The sequence below is a fragment of the Piliocolobus tephrosceles genome, chromosome 5, assembly GCF_002776525.5.
Source record: "Piliocolobus tephrosceles isolate RC106 chromosome 5, ASM277652v3, whole genome shotgun sequence".
NCBI classification, from domain to species: Eukaryota; Metazoa; Chordata; class Mammalia; order Primates; family Cercopithecidae; genus Piliocolobus; species Piliocolobus tephrosceles.
The window spans coordinates 104,324,716-104,350,985 of NC_045438.1; the positions used below are offsets into that span (position 1 = coordinate 104,324,716).

At 34.7% G+C, this 26,270-nt stretch overlaps 1 pseudogene; it reads right to left on the minus strand.

Moving 5' to 3' along the window:
- Positions 1–17,050: 17,050 nt before the first annotated feature.
- Positions 17,051–18,260, minus strand: LOC111554655 (annotated as a pseudogene).
- Positions 18,261–26,270: the final 8,010 nt, after the last annotated feature.

Genomic DNA, 26,270 nt, shown 5'->3' on the forward strand with positions numbered 1-26,270 from the left:
GACTATAGTACTCATACACAAGATGAGCTTCTTGGTATTGGTAGTGGATACTGCTACTTCATCTGACTGGAATGTCCTTACTGTTCTCTGTTTCTTTCTAAAATTCTGCACATCTTTTAAAGTGTACATCTAAAGTCACCTTCCCTGAGAATCCTTTCCTAGGCTCCCACAGCATCCTTTGAGTTTGCAGACTGTTTTATTATGGGCACTTATATTAGGTCTTCTATGGTAAGTGTTTGCTTATTTGTGACAGCATCATGACAAGGAAAGTGTAATTTCTTTTCTCTTACATCTTATTTTTTATACTTACAACAGAGTGCTCAGTAAGTCTAATATGAATAAAACTATTCTGACCCAATTCATCAAACCTCTCTATGTCTACTTTCTTTTATATAGAATGTGAATAATAAATTATGTCTCAGGGAAAATTGTTATTGGGATAACCAAACATGAATGTGTTTTAGAATGTATGTAGTTTGGTGGTGTATATAAATATCAACCATAAATAAAAAAAAAACAAATCACACATAGTATGTTGTATTCCACTTTTGTGAACTTTTATAAAATGAATTGGATAACACCATAAAAGAGGTCCTGGGGATTGACTACCTGCCTTGATAATCTGTAAATTATAAGATGGGACTCACTGTTTACTGGGAGTTGTAAAAATTCCTCCTGGGTCTGACTCACTGTGTCTCCAGATGTCTAGAAAGTACAGATATGCCAGGCTTGTAGGAATGCAGAACAAGTATTTCCCAGTCCAGCTACATTTTAGCTTCTGGAAATGGCTCTGAGAGTGAAATTAGCATATGGCCAATTTGCTGGATGCCCAGAGGTTCCTGGATCATGCTGATACATCTTTATCTACTCATTAACATTATGGCCTGAAATTTGGTTTACTTGAGTTTATGCCTTTTACTCTTGAAGTATTATAGATGAACAGTTCATTCACATTAAGCTTCCCTTTCTCCTTCGACAAAATGGATTAATTGACACTAAACTACAAAATATATGTAGTAAGTATCTTGACCTGCATCCAATTACATGTAATTTGTTCTCAATGGGCCAGGAATAGAAAATGACCTTCTAATTATATATACCTATAATGTAATTTGTATAGAATGTTGTTATTAATAGAAACACATTTAAGGCAGTATACAAATGTTTTGGTTTTATTATTTTTTTATATTCATATAGTCTCTTTCAGGAAAAATTAAATTTAATTTGTCCTCTTATCATTGAAACCAACTTGTTGAACAAGTTTATCTTAATGTGATCTGAATGAAATTAAATTTTGCCTTTTATTTCACATGGAAAAATTTACTCAAGATCAGGTTGATCAGGTTGTTCCATCCATTTCCATGTAGTTTTGTGGTTTTGAGTGAGTTTCCTTTTTTTTTTTTTTCTTTGAGATGGAGTTTCACTCTTGTTGCCCAAGCTGGAGTGCAATGGTGTGATCTTGGCTCATCACAACCTTGGCCTCCTGGGTTGTAATCCTAGCTAGGATTACAGGCATGTACTATCACGCCAAACTGATTTTGTAGTTTCAGTAGAGATGGGGTTTCTCCATGACATAATAAAAAATGACAAATCAGGTATCACCACTGATCCCACAGAAATACAAACTACAATCAGAGAATACTATAAACACCTCAAAACAAATAAACTAGAAAATCTAGAAGAAATTGATAAATTCCTCGACACTTACACACTCCCAAGACTAAAAACAAGAAAGAAGTTGAATCTGACTAGACAAATAACAAGTTCTGAAATTGAGGCTGTAATTAATACCCTACCAACCAAAAAAAGCCCAGGACCAGAAGGATTCATAGCTGTATTCTACCAGAAGTACAAAGAGCAGCTGATACCATTCCTTCTGAAACTATTCCAAACAATAGAAAAGAAGATACTCCTCCCTAATTCATTTTGTGAGGCCAGGGTCATCCTGATATGAAAACCTGGCAGATACAACAACAACAGAAAAGTCAGGCTAATATCCCTGATGAACATTGATGAGAAAATCCTCAATAAAATACAGGCAACCTGATCCAGCAGTACAACAAAAAGTTTATTCACCACGATCAAGTTGGTTTCATCCCTGGAATGCAAGGCTGGTCCAACATATGCAAATCAATAAACTTAATCCATTACGTAAACAAAGTCAATGACAAAAACCACATGATTATCTCAATAGATGCAGAAAAGTCCTTTGATAAAATTCAACACCTCTTCATGCTAAACACTCTCAATAAACTAGGTCTTGATAGAATGTAACTTGAAAATATTAGAGCTATTTATTAGAAACCCACAGCCAATATCATACAGAATGGGCAAAATCTGGAAGTATTCCCCTTGAAAAATGGCACAGGACAAAGATGCTGTCTCTGACCACTCCTATTGAACATAATATTAAAAGTTCTGGTCAGGGCAATCAGGCAAGAGAAAGAAATAAAAGGTATTAAAATAGGAAGAGAGGAAGTCAAATTGCCTTTGTTTGCAGATGACATGATTGTATATTTAGAAAACCCCATTATCTCAGTCCCAAATCTCCATAAGCTGATAAGCAACTTCAGCAAAGTCTCAGGATACAAAATCAATGGGCAAAAATCACAAGCCTTTCTATCCACCAAGAACAGACAAACAGCCAAATCATGAGTGAACTTGCATTCACAACTGCTTCAAAGAGAATAAAATACCTAGGAATACAACTTACAAGGGATGGGAAGGACCTCTTCAAGGAGAACTACAAACCGCTGCTCAAGAAAAAAAGACAGGACACAAACAAATAGAAAAACATTGCATGCTCATGGATAGGAAGAATCAATATCGTGGAAATGGCCATAATGCCCAAAATGTTATCCCCATCAAACTACCATTGACTTTCTTCACAGAATTAGAAAAAACTACTTTAAATTTCATATGGAACCAAAAAAGAGCCCATATAACCAAGATAATTCTAAACAAAAAGAGCAAAGCTGGAGGCATCATGCTACCTGACTTCAAACTATACTACAAGGCTACAGTAACCAAAACAGTATGGTGCTGTTACCAAAACAGATATATAGACCGAATGGAACAGAACAGAGGCCTTAGAAATAACATCACACATCTACAACCATCTGATCTTTGAAAAACCTGATGAAAACAAGAAATAGGGAAAGGATTCCCTAATTAATAATGGTGTTGGGAAAACTGGCTAGCCATATTCAGAAAATATAAATTGGACCACTTCCTTACACCTTAGACAAAAATTAACTCAAGATGGATTAAAGGATTAAAGGTAAGACATAAAACTATAAAAATCCTAGAAGAAAACCTAGGCAATGCCATTCAGGACATAGACATGGGCAAAGTCTTCATAACTAAAACACCAAAATCAATGGCAACAAAAGCCAAAATTGGCACATGGGATCCAACTAAACTAAAGAGCTTCTGCACAGCAGAAGAAACTACCATCAGAGTGAACAGGCAACCTACAAAATGGGAGAAAATTTTTATAATCTATCCATCTGACAAAGGGTTAATATCCAGACTCTACAAGGAACTTAAACAAATTTACAGGAAAAAAAACAAACAACCCCATCAAAAGTGGGCAAAGGATATGAGCAGGCACTTCTCAAAAGAAGACATTTATGTGGCCAACAAACATATGAAAAAAAAGTTCATCATCACTGGTCATTAGAGTAATGCAAATCAAAACCAAAATGAGATACCATCTCATGCCTGTTAGAATGGCGATCGTTAGAAAGTCAGGAAACAACAGATGCTGGTGAGGATGTGGAGAAATAGGAACACTTTTACACTGTTGGTGAGAGTGTAAATTAGTTCAAACATTGTGGAAGGCAGTGTGGTGATTTCTCAAGGATCTAGAACCAGAAATAGCCATTTTACCCTGCAATCCCATTACTGGGTATACATGCAAAGAATTATAAATGATTTTACTATAAAGACACATGCACATATATGTTTATTGCAGCAACGTTCACAATAGCAAAGACTTGGAACCAGCCCAAATGCCTATAAATGATAGACTGGATAAAGAAAATGTGGCACATATACAATATGGAATACTATGCAGCCATAAGAAAGGATGAGTTCATGTCATTTGCAGGGATGTGGATGAAGGTGGAAACCATCACTCTTAGCAAATGAACACAGGGACAGAAAAGCAAACACCACATGTTCTCACTCATACGTTGGAGTTGAACAATGAGAACACATAGACAGGGTGGGGAACATCACACCCTGGGCTCTGTTGGGTGGTGAGGATCTGGGGGGGTCTAGCATTAGGAGAAATACCTAATTTAGATGACAGGTTGATGGATGCAGCAAACCACCACTGCATGTGTATACCTATGTAACAAACCTACACATTCTGCACATGTATCCCAGAATTTAAAGTATAATAATATAAAAAAGAATATACTCGATGAGTAAACTTTTCCCTTATCCTTAGATAATGTTAGATGGATCTCAAGGGTTCTCTACTCAACTGGTTACTCTTAATGAAATTCTAGGTTACAAAAACATTCTCAATTCAGATGTTAGAATGTCCAACCTGATTATTTTAATAATAACTCTGAACTCTAACTGCTATCATTTCACCTTACTTACCAGTTACATGTGGTAGGACGATAAAACTGACAATTATGGAATAAGTAAAAGCAAAAACAAAATGTCTGGGCCTGCATGGTATAACTATGAGGAGGGGGAAGACAGAGAGAATTGGAATTTGGGCTCAGCGTGGTGGCTCACAGCTGTAATCTCAGCATCTTGGGAGGCCAAGGCAGGAGGATTGCTTGAGCCCAGGAGTTCAAGACCAGCCTGGGTAATATAGGAAGACTGTCATCTCTAAAAAAAATGCAAAATATTAGCTGTGTACGGTGGTGTATGACTGTAGTCCTTGCTTCTCAGGTACTTAGGAGGCTGATATGGGAGGAGGATTGCTTTGTCCTGGGAGGTGGAGGCAGCAATGAGCTGTGATCAAGCCACTACAGTCTAGCTTAGGTAAGAGAGGGAGACTCTGTCTCAATAAAAAGAAAGTAAAAATAGAAATGGACTTTTATAGTTGTGGTAAAGAAGGAATTAGTTAATTTATTCTGATATTGGGGTTGCAATGGTTGCTAAGTGAGAAAGAGAGAAGTCTCAGCCTCACAGGAATAGCGAATATTACTCAAAAAAGGAGAGACAAAATTTTGAGGAGTGTCACTTCTCTGAGGATGTATTGGGAACCTGAGAGCAGAAGCTTGGAAATATCAACAAGACTACCAACTACTTTCAAATATTTAAGGCCGATCAGGAAGCTTAGCAGACTGTGGGAACAAAGACAAGCCTTCATGGAGGTAGGATTTAAAAGGGCTAAGGAATGCCAGATCCTGGAAAATAAATTTCAACAGAGAGCGAAGGAAGACACTTTTAGGACATTGCTAGAGAGAAATGCTGAAAAAGATACCAGATAATTGAGACATCGAGACACGAAGTTTGCATGAAAAGTTAACTGTTACAAATGTGAACAATCTGTAAAAGTGGAGTATCTGAGAGGAAGCTCAGGTTCAGTTTAACTGACTCTGGGGTTGCAAACACAGAGGCTAAGGTAGAGAATAAAAAAGAAAATTAAACACACACACACATACACACACACATATGGCTGGGCATGGTGGCTCACGCCTGTAATCCTAGCACTCTGGGAGGTTGAGGCGGTGGGTCACATGAGGTCAGAAGTTCGAGACCAACCTGGCCAACATGGCAAAACCCTGTCTCTACTAAAAATACAAAAATTAGCCAGGAGTGGTGGCATGCACCTGTAATCCCAGCTACTCAGGAGGTTGAGGTAGGAGAATCACTTGAACCTGGGAGGTGGAGGTTGCAGTGAGCCGAGATCGCACCACTACACTCCAACCTGTGAGACAGAGCAAGACTCCATATATCTTAAAATTCCTACTATATGTGTGTGTTGATGTATATGTATATTCATATCACATCTGTGTGTGTGGAAGCTAGGGAAGAGGAAAATGATGAGATTAGACCTAGCAAAATTCTGCAACTGTGTTTCAAATTGTAACCTCAAAGGAGGGAGGTAATCTGAAAAGGTGGTGGATTTATTTATTTTTGTATTTTGATAGCTTATTAACACTTTAAGAGAAGTTAAGTGAATTCAAGTGTTATACACTATGGACATCACTGGCTGGTAAGTCTTAAACATTCAGCCTTTCTTTTTCTTTTATTATCTGTATCATAGTTCACAAATTATACTAGTTTATGTTCTAATTACCAGGGAAATTCTCTTGGGGAAAAAATGGTGGTGACAGTCTAATCCTTGAAAACATGGTAACTGGACCCTTGGATAAATTAACTAATAATATTTGTGAGGGCAGTTTTTACTTACAGAATGCTTTTAGTAGCTTATTTCTAGTTGAAGACTGCACATGGTAAACACCCTTTATATATATATATATATTTATGAAGGTTTGGAGAATGTTATACAACTTATATACTCTTATAGTATAAAATGGCACTATTTCATAAATAAAATACTCCCTGCTGTGTTAGATGACTAATCAAACCCATTTGAGTCCTCATCTATGACTCTGGGCCAAACACGCAAGTCCATTGTAGAAAGAAAGAACGTGAGATGCAACATGGAATGCCCCAGGCTTCTGCCTTCTTCATCTCTTCCCCTTAAATAGAGTTCTATACTGGGTAAGATCTATGATGTGTCGTAATCTGACTGGACAATTCGATCTGATATATTGGTGTCCACCCAGATCACTCAGATTTGTGCTATGAAAATTAATGTTCTTCAGTTCAGTGAATAAAACTTCTGGTAAGAAGATTGAATGGACTGAAAATATGGTGAAAAATAGTGGATGATTGCTACTCACCTTAGCATAAATAGATAAAAGATTTGATGCAAATTACTGTATATGAGTCTTACCAATGGGATTTGGAAGACATAGGCATCAACTAGGATAAATTAAGGAAGTCAATTAATAACAAATACAAGGCTAAGGAAAATGTGCTAAAAAATTATATGTATTTGCTGTTGTACCAGTTCTAGTAAAATCTATATCAGCACTGTCCAATAGAAATATAATGTGAGCCACAAATGCAAGCTGTATTTATAATTTAAAATTTTCCAGTAGCTCCAGTCAATAGAGTAAAAAAAGGTGAAATTAATTTTGATTATATAATTAATTCAAAATATTATTCAAAATATTATTTTACCATGTAATCAATATAAAATTTATTAATAAGTTATTCTATATTAATATCTTATACTAACACTTTGCAAACCAGACTGTATTTTAACACTTAGAAGGTGTCTCTGTTTGGACTAGACATATTTCTAGTGCTCAATGTATGCTCAACATATGGTTAGTGGTGAGTGTACTGGATAGAGCAGGCCTAAGCCTGGATGAAAACAAAAAGAGGAGAGAAAGATGAGAGTATGCGAATAAAAGATAATTCTGCAAGACTATTTTTTTCTATCTCTGGATAATTTTGTTGTAATTTTGTTTTTTTGTTTCTTTTTACTAGCTGCAGAGATTTATATTAACCTGCAAATAGAAGCAAATAAGGTCACTGATTAACCAAAAGATTGTATAGGTAGCCAGAGACTAAATTCAGATGACTATATAATATGAATGCATTCTAGTAAACAACTGATATATGTTTAGACGTAAATTACAACAGACAACTGTTGAATCATTATTGGCATAGATTCTTAGGTTTAATGATCAGCAGGGAACTTTGCTAATTTTAGATACTATTGGATGAAAGGGATTACTTGGCTGAACATGGATGCCAAGGTGGCTACAAGCTTTTGTGAGCAAATGCATCTACATGGTATGGCAGCTGATCTACTGCCATGATTTAGGTGCTGGTTGAACAGACCTAACTTGGGAGGGTAGCAAGCAATCTTACCTTCTGCCCTCTGCCTCAAATTTGATACTCCTTTTTCAGGGTCTGGAATACTATTTGTATAGGTAACCTGAGACTATACTTTTTTGATGTCTAGAGAGACACAACTAATTTAACACTACTGTTAGTTTAACTCATATAGATACAACCACACTGAATGAGGCTGGGTCTCTGTAGTCTTGTGCACTGTATATAACATTGTGCTTGAATATCCAGTTTCTATAAAACCTTGTACTATAATATGTGTTATATGATCATGTCCACAAACCAGTTGAAATCCAAAATTTACTAAAGAGTGGTCTCCATTCACAACCCTAGTCACTGGAAATGTGCGGTAAGTGGGAAAATTTCATTCGTATTGGGCAGAGATAACTTGCCATTTTAGTTGAAATGTGATACATAAACCATTAAAACTAAATCTTTCTGTCTCAATTACATGGTGTATCAAAGTGTTTATAAGTTTACTGACAAAATTAAATAAAAATGTGAGACCGGGCATGGTAGCTCACGCCTATAATCTCAGCACTTATGGAGGACAAGGCAGGCAAATCACCTGAAGCCAGGAGTTCTAGCACAGCCTGACCAACATGGTAAAACCCCGTATCTATTAAAAATACAAAAATCAGCTGGATGTGGTGGTGCATGCCTGTAGTCTCAGCCACTCAGGAGGCTAAGGCAGGAGAATCTCTTGAACCTGGGAGGCAGAGGTTGCAGTGAGCCAAGATCGTGCCACTGTACTACAGCCTGGGGAACAGAACCAGACTCTGTCTCCAAAATAAATTAATAAATAAAAGGGATATATGTCAATGTCAATGATAATTCATAGGATAAGTAAAAACTTTTTATATACTTTTAATTCTGAGATACATGTATAGAGCATGCAGGTTTGTTACATAGGTATACATGTGTCGTGGTGACTTGCTGCACTCATCAACCTGTCACCTATATTAGGTATTTTTCCTAATGCTATACCTCCCCTAGACCCCCAGCACCCAACAGGGCCCAGGGTGTGATGTTCCTCATCCCGTGTATGTATTCTCATTGTTCGACTCTGACTTACGAGTGAGAATACATGGTGTTTACTTTTCTGTTCCTGTGTTTGTTTGCTGAGAAGGATGATTTCCAGCTTCATCCATGTCCCTGAAAATGACATGAACTTATCCTTTATTATGACTGCATAGTATTCCATGTTGTATATGTGCCACATTTTCTTTATCCATTCTATCATTGATGGGCATTTGGGATGGTTCTAAGTCTTTGCTACTGTGAACAGTGCAGTAATAAACATACATGTGCATGTATCTTTATAGTACAATGATTTATAATCCTTTGGGTATATATTCAGTAATGGGATTGCTGGGTCAAATGGTATTTCTGGTTCTAGATCCTTGAGGAATCACCACACTGTCTTCCACAATGTTGAATGATTTTATATTCCCACCAACAGTGTAAGTTTTCTTACAGACTCTCCAGCATCTGCTGTTTCCTGACTTTTTAATGATCACTATTCTAACTGGAGTAAGATGGTATCTCATTGTGGTTTTGATTTGCATTTCTCTAATGACCAGTGATGATGAACTTTTTTTCCTATGTTTATTGGCTGCATAAATGTCTTCTTTTGAGAAGTGTCTATTCATATCCTTCACCCACCTTTCATTTGTTTGTTTTTCTCTGGTAAATTTAAGTTCTTCGTAGATTCTGCATATTAGCCCTTTGTCAGATGGATAGATTGGAAAAATTTTCTCCCATTCTGTAGGTTGCCTGTTCACTCTGATGATAGTTTGTTTTGCTGTGCAGAAGCTCTTTAGGTTAATTAGATCCCACGTGTCAATTTTGGCTTTTGTTGCCATTGCTTTTGGTGTTTTATTCATGAACACTTTGCCCATGCCTGTGTCCTGAACAGTATTGCCTACATTTTCTTTTAGGGTTTTTACGGTTTTAGGTCTTACGTTTAAGTCATTAATCCATCTTGAGTTAATTTTTGTTTAAGGTGTAAGGAAGGGGTCCAGTTTCAGTTTTCTGCATATGGTTAGAAAGTTTTCTCAACACCGTTTATTAAATAGGGAATCCTTTCCTCATTGCTTGCTTTTCATCAGGTTTTTCAAAGATCAGATGGTTGTGTTATTTCTGAGGCCTCTGTTCTGTTCCTTTGGTCTATTTATTTGTTTTGGTACCAGTACCATGATGTTTTTGTTACTGTAGCCTTGTAATATAGTTTGAAGTCAGGTAACGTGATGCCTCCAGCTTTGTTCTTTTTTGCTTATGATTGTCTTGGATATATGGGCTCTTTTTTGTTTTTTTTTTTTTTTGGTTCCATATGAAATTTAAAGTAGTTTTTCTAATTCCATGAAAAAAGTCAATGGTAGCTTGATGGGGATAGCACTAAATCTATAAATTACTTTGGGCAGTATGGTCAATTTCACTGATATTGATTCTTTCTATCAATGAGCATGGAATGTTTTCTCATTTGTGTCCTGCCTTATTTCCTTGAGTGGTGTTTTGTAGTTCTCCTTGAAAATGTCCTTCATATCCTTGTAAGTTTTATTCCTAGTTATTTTATGTTCTTTGTAGCTATTGTGAATGGGAATTCACTCATGATTTGACTCTCTGTTTGTCTATTATTGGTGTACAGGAATGCTTGTGATTTTTGCACATTGATTTGGTATCTTGAGGCATGGTAAAGTTTCTTATCAGCTTAAGGAGATTTGGGGCTGAGATGATGGGGTTTTCTAAGCATACAAACATGACATCTGCAAACAGAGATAATTTGACTTCTCTCTTCCTATTTGAATATCCTTTATTTCTTTTTCTTGTCTTATTACCCTGGCCAGAACTTCCAATACCATGTTGAATAGGAATGGTGAAAGAAGGCATGCTTGTCTTGTGCTGGTTTTCAAAGGGAATGCTTCCAGCTTTTGCCCCTTTAATATAATATTGTCTATGGGTTTGTCTAGATATTGATGGAACGTATTTTTTTTGGAGACAGAATTTCTCTCTAGTTACCCATGCTATAGTGCAGTGGCCTGATCTCAGTTCACTGCAACTCCGCCTCCTGGGTTCAAGCGATTCTCCTTTCTCTGCCTCCTGAGCAGCTAGGATTACAGGCTCCTGCTACCATGCCCAGATAACTTTACGTATTTTTAGCAGAGACAGGGTTTCATTATGTTGACCAGACTGATCTCAATCTCCTGACTTTAGGTGATCCACCCACCTCGGCTTCCCAAAGTGCTGGGATTACAGACATGAGCCACCACTCCTGGTTGAATAAGTAAATATTTTTGGAAATTTAGTGGCAGTTTATTTGAAGTTCCCAAGTGATGAAATGCCTATGGAGACAGATTAACTGGGAAACATAAATTTGCCTATGAAAATTATCCATGAAAATAAATGTCTCCATCAACATGGATAAATTGATTCAAATTATTATGAATGGTAGAGGAAAAAGAGTAAATAATCTGGACAAAGATTATCATAAATGTGGTCACAATTAAACAAATATCAAAGTATATGGTCACAAGGAACATGCTTAACAGAGATAATTTATATTCCTATTCAAGGTTCAAATCCTATTATTCATCTAGTACTTAATTGGCATATTATTTTATATGCTTTTGCAGAAAATTGTGGAATATCTATAAAATGTAATGAGGAGATAATATCCAAGTTCAGATGTGTAGTAGGCAAGAAAAAGTTAAAGCTGCTGAACTGTGATCAATTTCTTCCATGATTGGTAGGTGGGGGAACACTTTGGGAAAAACAGAAAAGGCTAGTAACTATTATTCACCTAGTAGTTAATTGGCATATTATTCATCTAGTAGTTAACTGACATATTATTTTATATGCTTTTTATTCAAATCCTATTATTAATCTAGTAGTTAACCAGCATATTATTTTATAAGCTTTTGCAGAAAATTGTGGAATATCTATAAAACGTAATGAAGAGATAATATCCAAGGTCAGATGTGTAGTAGGCAAGAAAAAGTTAAAGCTGTTGAACTGTGATCAATTTCTTCCATGATTGGTAGGTGGGAGAACATTTCGGGAAACACAAAAAAGGCTAGTCACCTTGTGTAATCAATCTCCTTGCAAATATGATTTTTTAACTTCTTGGTAAATAGACTAATGATACTAGTCATTGTCTATGTAATGACCTTAATAAGATGTCTCTGGATTCAAATTTCTTAAGTAAACAATTTATGGAGAATGTTACAAAAACAACTCTCTGGATTATAAGACAGATGATTCTAGACTGGATTTTTGGGGGTTCTGAAAACACTGATTTACTGAAAAAAAACACCCGTTTAAGATAAAATTGGTGTTTGGATTATAAGCAGCTCTTATTGTACATGAATTTTGAAATTTTATTTCATTTTTCTATTTTTTTCACAGCTATCTAGTGTTGTTATATTCTTATGTCCTGCCTTGCTGCTAAGAGGATAACATGAGCGAATTGGAGGTGGGGTAACCCAATGCTGGAGGTGTGAAAGGGGAGATGCTCTGGAGAAGATGGTAGAATCCACTGATTGAGAGAAGCAGACTCCAAACAGGCACCCGAGTGAAAGATTTTTGGCTTGCCTAGAATAGGATTAAAAAATTGAGTGGGGGCAATGCTTTTATATATGTATTGTGAAACATTAATTTCACTGTGGAATCAATAGTTCCGTTTGAAAATGTGAAAGGTTCTCACTGTTAAAGTTAATGGGGGTGGGAATAAATCTGAAGTACTTCATATTGCTGACATTGTGGTATTATATGACATACATCACATGACCTTTACACAGTGAGCTTGGATAGACAAATGCCTTGGCATTAATCAAGGTGGGAACTAGAAGATTAAAATTTTTTTCTAGAGCTTTGTGTTCTTAAAGAAAACTAATGATTGTCTTCTAATTTTAAATTTTAGAATCATCTGTGGCTATAACATATATACCATTGTTTGAAGCAAAAATGCATATTAGATCAATGAGAAGAAGGAGGAAATAAAAAGAAAAACTCGAGAAGCTTTAGGTAAGATACTTGACACTCTTAAATTTCTTCCTTCATGGGCACAGTTATATTCTTGGTTTAAAACAGTCTGTATTTTAAGCCCAATAGATAAAAGTTAACAATAATAAATGTGGAAAATCTGGCTTCTAGGAAGAGTATCAAGTTCCTTATCCCTTCTATTATTCATTTTTTTGTCAAATACAGGTAAGATTCAGTGAATGATAAATATTGGGCACAATTTCTCTGAAAATCTATCATTCTTCATCTCTCTTTGTAGTATCTCTGTACCATCCACATGAGCAATAATATAAGAGGATATCAGGCTGCCCTTTACTGTTTGAGAAGAGACTTCATACTAAGGAAAATTTGGGGAATAGATATGATTGATACTTCTGTGTATTTCACTGCATTTTTTCTCCTTGCTGTCTTTTACCTTCGGTTGCCTTCCAAGTATGTCAATCTAGAGAGTATGCATTCAGTGAATCCAGAAACCACTCAACACATTTCTGCCAACTCCACTCAATGGCTACTCAACAATTGTTGACTAAATCAAGGTACTATGCCTTACTCTAAAAATAGGGAGATTTTTGTTTTACATAACCTTTCTAAATGTCTCTTCTGCAAGTCTGTGGCAGAAGAAAGCAAATGGTCAGGGATTTTGGCTTTTGGGATTGTGGTTCCCAGCCAAGTATTATTTTATCTTGACTAACACTCACATTGTGCTTTATCATCACCTATGACTTCATTCATTGAATTGATTGGGCAACACAGGGTGAATAAGTGAAACATTACTTGTTTTTTTTTTTTTGAAAACACGAGTAATTTTTGAAAATATTATATCGTTTTATGAATATTTGGAAATGTCAGGGTGAGTGGCCCTTGTGTAATACTTTCTTTTCCTCATAGCAAATAATAATAATAATAATAATAATCCATGCAGATATACCTGTTAGTTGGGAATAAAGCCAAATCATTGATTTAAGATTTCAGCATGAGCACAGGCTGCTAGAGGTCTCCCTTGCTTCAGTTATTATGAAAGTCATGTCTTTAAAAGAAGCATCATATCTCTTAAATCAACTTCAGTTGGTGCTGATAACACAGTCATAAAGTTTATCCTGTGAGTAAATAGAGGGTAAGAAATTGTGAATTCTGTCCTTTATAAGAACATGCCAGTTTGCTATAATAACTGTTCAAATCCCTAGATTCATCAAATGTGTAGAGTTAGCATTTGAAACTTATAATTAACAGCCACGCTTCAATTGCAGTGCAGCAAGAGGGAGAGAAAAAAGTAACATCAATTATCTGCTTTATTTCAACAAGACTTTTTAAAGTATGTTGCATTTGCCAACTCTGTTTTTCTAGTAACCCTGGATTATCACAGATGAAAATAAGAAAAATTTACACCTGAGTAATTGTTTGGATTACCAAAATGACTGCTAATATTAGGTTGGTGCAAATGTAATTGTGGTTTTTGCCATTAGTTTTGCACCAACCTAATAATAAAACAAGTGACTCAATTTCAAATAATACAGGCTTAATGTCTACTAATTAATACCAAAACATTATCTAAATTCTTTAAACCAGAATGAATTTGGATACATAATGTCTCTAGAACATTTAGGGCTCTTTGCAACATTTTTTTCTATTATTTTTTTTTTATTATTTTAGAAATAAGTCAAGCTGGGTGCAATGGCTCATGTCTTCAATCCCAACACTTTGGGAGCCCAAGGTGGGTGGATCACCTGAGGTTAGGAACTCAAGACAAGTCTGGTCAACATGGTGAAACCCCATCTCTACTAAAAACACAAAAATTAGCTGGGCGTGGTGGCATGTACCTGTAGTCTCAGCTACTAAGGAGGCTGAGGCAGGAGAGTCACTTGAACCGGGGAGGTGGAGGTTGCAGTAAGCCAAGATTGCACCACTGCACTCCAGCCTGGGGACAGAGAGAGACTCTGTCTCAAATAATAATAATAATAATATAAATAAATAAATAAATAAATAAATAAATAAATAAATAAGTCAAGACATAATCCCCCTCCTTTTATTCAGTTTCATCTTTCTCATTGGTTAAACATAGATTTCTATCAAAAGATAGATTTCTATTACCTCAGATTCAATAGTTTAAGTGCTAAATTTTCTTTATATCCATGTATCTTATTCATGGAGAAGGTAAAAAAAAAATGGAGAAACTCAAAAATTTCATTTAAATCTCATTGAATTGTGCATTTATTTGTTTAGGATGCCTTTAAATTATGACTTATGATGAGCTGATTGAAACTACTTTATAAATATTTGAGTTCTACTACAATTTGGTCACATTTTAGGTCCTGATGGGTATCACAGTAAACAAGAGAGCCATGCATATTTGTTCTCATGGAACTTTTATTTATGATTTTGGTTAGAGGCAAAAAATCAAATAAATAAGATACATAATTGCAAGTAATAGGTGCTCAATACTATGGGAAAAGATATAGGAGTATGAGGAAAAAGAAGTTCCACAAGAATGCCATTATAGATAGGATGGGAATGTGAATTTTGACAAGAGATGTGAAGAAAGCTGCAATTATCTGAGAAACATGAATGTCAGGTACTGATAACATCAAGGGAAAAGGCAGAAGCACTCTATGTAGCTGAAGTGCAATGAACTTGAAGAAAATCAGGAGATTAAGAAAGAGAAGAGGCCAGGAGCTTAATCACATAATTGTAAACTATGGGGGAGACTATAAATTTTATCCTAATGTGATGAGAAAATAGTACAAATTTTGAGTAGGGAAGCAACATAATTCGATGTATTTTTGGCATTTCCATTTTATGATAATAGCCATAACTGTTATTATATGCACATAAAAAGTAGAATAATGGATGAAGTTAGTTGAGCAAATAATATTTAGAATTCTTTCTAGAAAATGGTTTCTTTAATAGCAAACATTTCAAAATAATTTAGAGATTTTTTTTGACAGTTTATCACTCACTCAGACTGGAGTACAATGGTGCAATGGCTCACTGCAGCATCGAACTCCTGGGCTCCTGAGCTCAAGCGATCCTTCCACCTCAGCCTCCTTATTAGTTGGTACTACCAGTGAGTGCCACCATTCCTGGCTATTATCATTATTTTTGTAAAGACAGATTCTCACTATGTTGTCCAGGCTTGTATTACACTACTGGCCTCAAACAATCCTCCCATCTCAGCCTTCCACAGTGTTGGGATTATAGGCCTGCCTGAGAAATGAACCTGGCCAGTGAGAAGGATTTCATGTGTAGTTCTTTAAAATTGTATGCCACAAAGTTCTCTCACAGAATAATTTGTGATTTTGAGGATGCAAAATCATCTATATTTACTATGTCTCCTCTTAAAAACATTGATTAAAATATACATATAAGCACATGTATATTGTATGTGTTATATATAAAATATTTTCTATGAATAAATATATTAAACTTCTTTGGAATATGTATCAGAAATAAATACTATCCAAAACCACAAAATATTTTAGTAGCAATTACATTTTACATAGATCTCATAAAATATATTTTGAAAGACAAAAATCTAAAAATACTTTAATAAAATTATATTTTAGACAGTATTTTTTTAATTAAAAGGTTTTACATTTAATGTCTTACCTTAAGTTTATATGTCATTGAGATGCCAATGTTTTAATGAAAAATTAGAATATAGAGTATAAAATTAAATATCATCTATTTGTCTCAAATAAAAAGTACAGGGAGTATTAAATAGGAATGATAGTACAGTAACAATAACAGAACTTGTAGGTTTTCCCAAATTGAATTAACTCTATTTCTCTGAGTTCAAGGTGTATGGAAAGTTGAATATTTGATCGCTCAGCAATTATTACATTATCAGTTTAACACCATTCAAACACTACAGAAGGCATTTCTCTATTCACATTGACTTCTTAAGTAAGTATGCATATGCTGAGCTATGAATAGTTTTCTTTCCATGTTTGGTTTCTAAGCACTAACTATGTAGACTTCAAATCAGTCTGTGCAACCCAGTGGCCCTCTCTCCAGAGGCATCAGTAATGCATTTGGCAAATGCCTTGAAGCATGAATGGTAAATTAACTTAGTTATAATCTTGATAATATGAAAAAAGACTTCCAAATACTTATTTTTGAAATGATAACATTAGGAAAAAGAAACAAACAAACTACAATTATCGTCATTTCTACTTCCTGAAAATTCATTTGCGGTAACCTCTGCAGGTTACAGCTCTACATTTACACACAGTTCTGACCCTCTTTTTGGCTGAGTTGTGGTCAATACACTCTGAAAGTATATCTGCAGAACCTTTTGTTTGATTGTCAAAAATCAACTCTTCTCCAGCATTTATAGTTCTCATGGAACACAGTGCTATTTAGGGAAGGCAAGTGTCAAATTATCAATGAAAACATTGAACACCTGAAATTTTGGGTCACTACTGTGATTCACAGAATGAGATACAGTTCCATATTGAGCTGCATCCACTGTGAGTTCATCAAATGCATAGTCCAGATCCTATGTTGTCATATAACTGCCCTCATCTTTCAGCTTTTTCACTTGTGATTACCTTTCCAACATATTCAATGACAAAACTCATTTTTTAATCTTCACATGGGTTTTTACACCCCAGCTATGGTCAGTGATACTGTGAAAGATGCAAAGTGAACTACCATGAGCCTTTTTGTACAATCCTATTGGTACAGTGAGGCCCGCAATGACAGCTTGAGATGCATTTATAGACAGGAGTAACAGGTGGGATTTTAATTTGTTGGTTTTTACTATAAGCCAAAAGAACTCCAGCTTCAGCAGGACAACATTATTCAAAGAAGCAACCTGTGCATGAACAATCAAAGGTGGCTTCATTTACTAAGCTGATTCCAGGAGCTGGTTTGTGTTCATCAATGTAGCAGAAGTCTGAAGGTGGGCCTTCTAAGTGAACCCTATTTTCAACAAATATCAATCTTTTATTATTCTGTCTTCTGTTGAGTTCATCTTTCCATCTCTGCAGAACTATCCTTTGTTTGGCCTTCATTACAATGGACTTGACAATGGCAGTTTTCAAAGTTTTGTTATTGTCTTTTGGAGTTATTGCTTTGCCTTTCTTTACCTGAGATAAATAATTATGCTCACTGTTAAAGAATTGCTGAAACAGTCATGGGTCCTTGAGATTTTGCAAAGGTTTGTAAATATTTGTAGAATCTAGCTGTCATTTTCATTTTACAAGATACAATTCCATATTCTTCACTGCCTTGTAGTCACACAAGCAGTCCACCAATAGATTGGTGATTCCAACCTATTTCCATGTGTGCTTTTCTTTTCTGCATATTTCCTGAAGAATATCAAGTGTAACTAGCCAAGGCACCATGCCAAGCTCCTTTATGCCTTACCCTCAGCTGCTGCCACTTTGTGGATATTTCATTCAAGGTCTAACAGGATAGCTCAGGTGAACTAATGCCCACCCTTGCTCAGTCCTGTGAGACATGGGGCCAATGCTGGGGGTCTGGTACCTGAGCATCTTAACATCACTGCAGGCCCACCTCAGCCACAGTGTCCCAATACTGTATTGTTTTAATAACTACTTTTACTAGACACTTATTATATGTCATCATCTCTCAGTATTGTACATATATTATTTAATATCTAACATTCTTTGTGTAGGCATTGTTATCTCAACTTTCCAGACAAGGAACTTGAGACTCAGATATAGTAAAATAATTAACCACAACTTGCTCAGATAATTAACATCATGACTAAGTAGCAAATCAAGTTGTGGGTGACTGAAACACAATATCTTAAGTACTACACTGTAATGCCTGGCTTAGGAATAAATACCGTGTATCGTAAGCAATATCCTAAGATCATGATATTATATAGATACATTTGACAATGTTAGTATTTAGTATTGGAATTTTTATGTGACAAAAACATCTACTCCACATACAACAGGTGACATCATTAGGTAATATAACTTTCTTGAAAAGAAAAGATGATAACTTTCTTGAAAAGTTAACCTAATCTATATAGTTGAGGGCCATATGTATGTAACTAAACTCCAGTAGATTAACTGTGCACATTTTGAATTTATTGGAAAATGTTTAGCTTTCACCGTTTATTTGTTTCACCTAAGGAGAATATCTCTCTGTCCAACGCCTTACATGATATGAATTATATGATGTGCCACCAAGGACTTTTATTCACTCCCAAACCCATTACTTGAAAATTAGAAAAATCAGAAACGTTAATTAAAAAAATTAATTTTTGGCAAAGTGCACTGTTTAGAGACACTCTTTGTATTTGTTCCTTCTTCCAATAATTCATAGTTCTTTATAGAAAAATGATGGAAGAATGACTTTAGAACAGCAAAGATTTGGCTGTATCATCTGACAAGAAATATAAAACATTATATTAAATAATAATAGAACAGTGCAAAACATCTCCCATGCTGTATCTTTATGCAGTCTTTGCCCCTCCTTTATATATTTAAGCACCCAGTAATATTATTCTTCAATAATCAAAGATGTCTTAATATAACTACCTTATTTAATTTAATGCCTTAAGTTAAATCCCTTATATTTAATGGGTATTCATACATGTATTTCAATGAATTGTTCCATTTTGTAGTTGTTACCATCTTATAAATGAGCAAAGCAAGCATTTTACATTTTGTTTTCATTTTTAGGTGAAAACAAGAATAATTAAAAATAAAATGACAGATTTTTAAGCTCCAGTGAAATAACATCTACTTTGACTGAAATACAAAATTCTTTATCATGTATTTCCAGCTTTTTTTCCCAGCTTTCTTGTCGCTATCTTTTGCTGAGCATTATAGGGTCTTATAACATCACTTTGTTCTTTCCCAAATGCTCAACACATGTTCATGCCTCAGGCCTTCATGAGGTTGTTTCTCTTCATGTTCTTTCTCTTGGAATGCCTTCTTTATCTGTTAAATTTTATTCATGTTTAAGCTGATTTATCATCAGTCTTTCTTCAAGGAGAGCTTATCACTCATTAATTCATTCTGATGAAACTGAAAATTAGATTTATTTTCTAATTCATTTATCCAAAATTACTTACCAAATTCTGTATAAGTGCTAGCTACAGTGGGAAATCGGATGGTTAATATTCACAAATGCTGCCTTTACACAATCTTTGTAATACATTTATATTACACACGTTTTGTTATGATGCTGTATTTATCTATCCCTCTCCCAAGAGGTGATGAAAGGATAGAGAGACTACGGAGTAGAGCTTTTTGCTTATCTTTGTATCTTCAGCACTGAGCATTGCTACCTAATACATTCTTTAAATCATTAAAGATGAATGCATAGTAGTTTCTAAGAGGCATATATCTGAAAAATAAGGAAGTGAGAAGCAAAACTTGATTTTTAAATCCTATACTGTCCACTGTATTGTAGACTCCAATAAGAATTCGCTAGAAAAATAATCATTCTACTAATCTCTGTGATTCGACCATTTTTTGTTTTTAACTGATAAAATTCGCTGATTGCTTTCAAGCATCAAATTAGTGTCACGTGTAAACTAGGCATAAAAGTGAGGTGTTGCTAGTCACTTTATTTGTTTTGAATACATTGCTAAAGTGTCCACAATTGGGGACAATCGTTATGGATGGTCAATTGGTTTAATATATGTTTTAATAGACTAGAGAGACATTAGACACTCTTTTAACCAAACACAAAACTAGATGTATAGCATGGGTCAATAAACAGAGAACATTGATATGGTTTGGCTGTGCCCCCACCCAAATCTCAACTTGAATTGTATCTTCCAGAATGCTCAGGTATTGTGGGAGGGACCCAGGGAGAGGTAATTGAATTATAGGGGCCTGTCTTTCCCGTGCTATTCTTGTGATAGTGACTAAGTCTCACAAGATCTGATGGGTTTATCAGGTGCTTCCACTTTTGCTTCCTCTTCATTTTCTTTTTTCTGCTGCTACGTAAAATGTGCCATTCACCTCCTGCCATGATTCTGACACCTCCCAAGCCATGTGGAACTGTAAGTTCAATTAAACTTTTTTTGTTCCCAGGCTCGGGTATGTCTTTGTCAGCACCGTCAGAACAGACTAATACAAACATTAATTATAACTAAAAGAAAATGACCTCCCCATAAAAAATTCTCTAAAATAGCAAAAGAAGTCAATATATATGTCTTCACATTTGAATACGGCACATGGTTAAAAAAATAAGGATAATTTTAAAGCTTTTTATGTGAATTAGGAAGCTGTGTCTTTTCAGTTACAAGCAAAGGATTACTGAACTAAAGAGTCTCAATATTATATGTAAGCTATAATTATGTGCCTGTGATATTGGCTTATGCTAGTTTTTATTGTATTGGATAACAAAATCTTCAAACATGTCTCCAAAATGATGACAATAATCTATTCAGTCATCAGATTAAGATAAAAGTCTGTAACAAATATGTGTCTACTGATCTAATAAGTAGATACAATTTGAGAGAGACTAAAGATAGTAAATGGGAAAAAACAACAGTGTTTCAGTAGCAGAATGGCTTGAGAACTAGCCAACACTAAAGATGAGGAAAGGTAATTTCCTTTGAAAAAATTGTAAGCTCTTCTCCTGTAATTTTTTTAAGGTTTTTAATATTATTATTATACTTAAATTCTGGAATACATGTGCAGAATGTGCAGCTCTGTTACAAAGGTATACACATGCCATGGTGGTTTGCTGCACCCATCAACCTGTCATCTACATTACGTATTTTTCCTAATGCTATCCCTCTCTTAGCCTCCCATCCCCTGACAGGCACCCGTATGTGTGATGTTCCTCTCCCTGTGTCCATATGTTCTCATTGTTCAGCTCCGACGTATGAGCGAGAACATGCGGTGTTTGGTTTTCTGTTCCTGTGTTAGTTTGCTGAGAATGATGGTTTCCGGCTTCATCCATGTCCCTGCAAATGATACAGGTTTTTTATGGATGCATAGTATTCCACGGTGCATATGTGCTGCATTTTCTTTATCCTGTCTGTCATTGATGGGTTGGTTCCAAGTCTTTGCTATTGTGAACACTGTTGCAATAAACATATATGTGCATGTGACTTTATAGTAGAATGATTTATAATTCATTGGGTATATACACAGTAGTGGGATTGCTTGGGCAAATGGTATTTCTAGTTCTAGATCCTTGAGGAAGCCACACTTTCTTCCACAATGGGTGAACTAATTTACACTCCCACCAACAGTGTCAAAGCATTCCTATTTCTCCACATCCTCTCTAATATCTATTGTTTCCTGACTTTTCAATGATCTCCTTAATGACTACTGGGTAAAAAACGAAATTAATGTAGAAATAAATAAGTTCTTTGAAACCAATAAGAACAAAGACACAACATACCAGAGTACCTGGGACACAGCTAAAGCAATGTTTAGAGGGAAATTTATAGCCCTAAATGCTTATAGGAGAAAGTAGGAAAGATCTAAAATCGACACCTTAACATCACAGTTAAAAGAAGTAGAGAAGCAAGAGCAAACAAATTCAAAAGCTAGCAGAAGACAAGAAATAACTAAGAACAGAGCAGAACTGAAGGAGAGAGAGAAACAAAAAACCCTTCAAAAAAATCAATGAATCCAGTAGCCAGTTTTTTGAAAAGATTAACAAAATAGATAGACTGCTAACTAGTCTAATAAAGGAGAAAAGAAAGAAGAATCAAATAGACACAATAATAAATGATAAAGGGGATATCACCACTAATCCTACAGAACTACTATAATTTATTAAAAATGTTTAGTTTACATAAATATTACAACTCATGGTTCATGATTAAATTACTTTTCAGGACAGTATCGGTTTTGCAATAGCACTTACCTACTTCATTTCAGGCACCAGGTGCTATGTAAAGGCGATACTATAGCAATATTCTCTTTTGTGAATATAAATTCTCCAAACGTTTCATCTTACTTCTCCATTCCACTAAGCTCAAACCTTGTTACTTATATTCTTACTCCATCTTGGATTTGATGCATAATGTTGGATCCTGATTAGGACAACTTGTTTCTATGATTATAGCATTAATCTTTAGGTGGTGCCTTAGACAATGAGTAGCTCTTTGCCACTCTTCCTTCCTAAATTCCTTTTCTTAAGAATGACATTCATAACAGTCTTCTTTAAGCCTCTCTCTTAGAGCACAGATATTACTATATACCTTTGATTTCAATAAATGTTGACTTGGTAAAATAAAATTTTCATTAATAGAAAAAAAGAAGTGTAATCCTAAAATGTTCCCCAGTAAGGTGTTGTGAGTAAATATAAAGGAGTATGGTAGAAAGAGAGAAGGAAGTAGAGGAAATAGAGGTAAATCAGTACAGGTAAGAAGAGTAAGAGAAGACATGTATCAAACAATTCACTCATATTACATGCATGTATTCCTGCACAGAGTTAGGTCTTTGGATGATATTAACTATTGTGGAATTGAATTTCTTGGAAATCTGACATCATAGTTTTTAAAGCTGTTTTGCATTTTTATTGATATATTATTTTTGTGTTTTGTTCATTATTAAGTCTATGTTTACATATTCAAATCTAGCAGCTAACACTTTTGGATTTCAGCCAAGTTATATAAGGTCTCAATAAAATGTGAATAATAATAAACTACCCAGCAGGGGATATGTTATAAATAAATAAAATGGCATGTATAAATTCCCAGTAAATGTACTTGGAAACATTTAATACTTATCTATTATTATTTTAAAATTAGTATCATCATTATCATTATTATGCTATTGTTATGAAACACTTTTAAGAAACCATCCTTGACCATCCTACTTAAGTAGCACTGCTTTTAATTTAGTTTGTATTACATAAAATCATACTCTTTATACTATTTTATTGCTGATATAAATTACTTGATTCTTCATTTAATATTTATAATATACCTCTTCATCCTTTCCATGTTACCATTAGTCTGTCTTATTCATTTTTTTAAAGCTTAAAAGAGATTCTCAATAAATCTGAATAAAAAGATATGACTATTAATATCAATAAGTAATGTTTATTTACAGCTTACTACATACCCACTCTAAGTCCATAACATTTTGTGTATTTTTAATTTATTGTACTTAAAACTATCTTATCTCCTTTTTTATTTTATAAAAATTTAGACTTGTAGAAGATAAATGAATTTCCCATTGAATTCCCATTAATAACTGGGAAGGCCAGAATATGAACTCACCTTGTCATCAGTCTCAAAGATTCTTTAAGTATTCTGCCGTAAATGCTCCTGTACTGCCTTTATGCTAATTTCTTAGCAATAATAAAGTTACCATTTCAAATGTTCATGCTATGGCAAAAACTAAGAAATCATCACACAAATAAACCAAGGAAAACTTAACTTATGCATGTACGCTTTCCTAGTATTTATTCAAAATTAATTTTCCCTTTTATTCTGTCTGAGAACTAAATGACCTAGAAAGAAATGTTCAAAAATAATGTCCCTCAAGTTTGGTAGATGCTATTACTGACAGAGTAAGGGAAAAAGAAACAAAATTGAAAATCAAAGATTAATATTAAAACACAGCCAATTAAAAGCACTTTCAGTGTAAATTTGATTTTATGTTATTTGTGGTTGAATGATGTTTGGGTTTAATTAAATTTACCTTTTAGACACCTAGACTTAGACTTAAAGTTTATATCGACTGAATTTCTTGTAGGTTTTGCTTGTATTTTGTGAGTGTCATAATGACTTCATGATAGTTCATGAGAGTGGACTGATTACCTTCCTTTCTATGTCCAAATGTTGTATAATTACTAACTGGTATACAATAAAATGATTAAGCAAATCAATAATCTTTTGAAACTTAACATCAATTTGAACTAGTTCCCCCAATGTTTGAAGTAGTTCTTTGAAAGTTTTTGAAAGAACAACGTGTCATATAAGACTTATACTTAAATGATGAAAGAATCTTGTGCCTTTTACTACATTTTTACTAAATCTTGGGGATAGTACATATGTGGTAATATTCAGAGCCAGAAAGAAAAATGTATGTTAGAAAAGAGGGAAAAAACGACTTTCATAACTATCATTTTTCTGAAGTGTTCATAGTATTTAATAAATTAGAATACAGCTATTAAAGCAGTGCTCAGATATTTATTTTGTTTTCCAATCTGCCAAATTAATCTGCATGAATATTGCATATCTGTATGTGTATATCTATTTGTATCTTAGTCATCTTTGGAAGAATAAAATTATTTTCTTTGGAACATATTAATCTAATTTTTTATTTCTATAATTATCTACTAAGTAAATAAGGTAAAAATAAAATTTATTTTGGCAATACCTGAGGAGGAAAGTATATTAATTTATTTGAAATATTTTGTTTATTTTTGTTCATGATTTTGTTACATTTTGAATAGCAGAAAGGAACCATATAGTAGATACTACTATACATATATATGTTTACATACACATGCATACACACAGAGAGACAGAGAGAAAGACAGAGACAGAGGATACTAAGCTAAATCACCCACTAGTGCCTATAATAGGTCCTCAATAAATAAGTATTTAGAAATTTGAGTTATAATGGACATTTCGGGCTACATAAAGGCAAGCAAAAATATCAGTATCAAAAGAATAAATATTTGAAAAAAGAGTGAAATAAATATTTAACTGAAAGTCAAAAAACACATTTTTTTCTTTTTATTTTATTTTATTTTTTATTATACTTTAAGTTCTAGGGTACATGTGCATAACGTGCAGGTTTGTTACATATGTATACATGTGCCATGTTGGTGTGCTGCACCCATCAACTCGTCAGCACCCATCAATTCATCATTTATATCAGGTGTAACTCCCCAATGCAATCCCTCCCCCCACCCCCCTCCCCATGACAGGCCCCATTGTGTGATGTTCCCCTTCCCGAGTCCAAGGGAGCTCATTGTTCAGTTTCCACCTATGAGTGAGAACATGCGGTGTTTGGTTTTCTCTTCTTGTGATAGTTTGCTAAGAATGATGGTTTCCAGCTGCATCCATGTCCCTACAAAGGACGCAAACTCATCCTTTTTTATGGCTGCATAGTATTCCATGGTGTATATGTGCCACATTTTCTTAATCCAGTCGTCACTGATGGACATTTGGGTTGATTCCAAGTCTTTGCTATTGTGAATAGTGCCACAATAAACATACGTGTGCATGTGTCTTTGTAGTAGCATAATTTATAATCCTTTGGGTATATACCCAGTAGTGGGATGGCTGGGTCATATGGTACATCTAGTTCTAGATCTTTGACGAATTGCCATACTGTTTTCCATAATGGTTGAACTAGTTTACAATCCCACCAACAGTGTAAAAGTGTTCCTATTTCTCCACATCCTCTCCAACACCTGTTGTTTCCTGA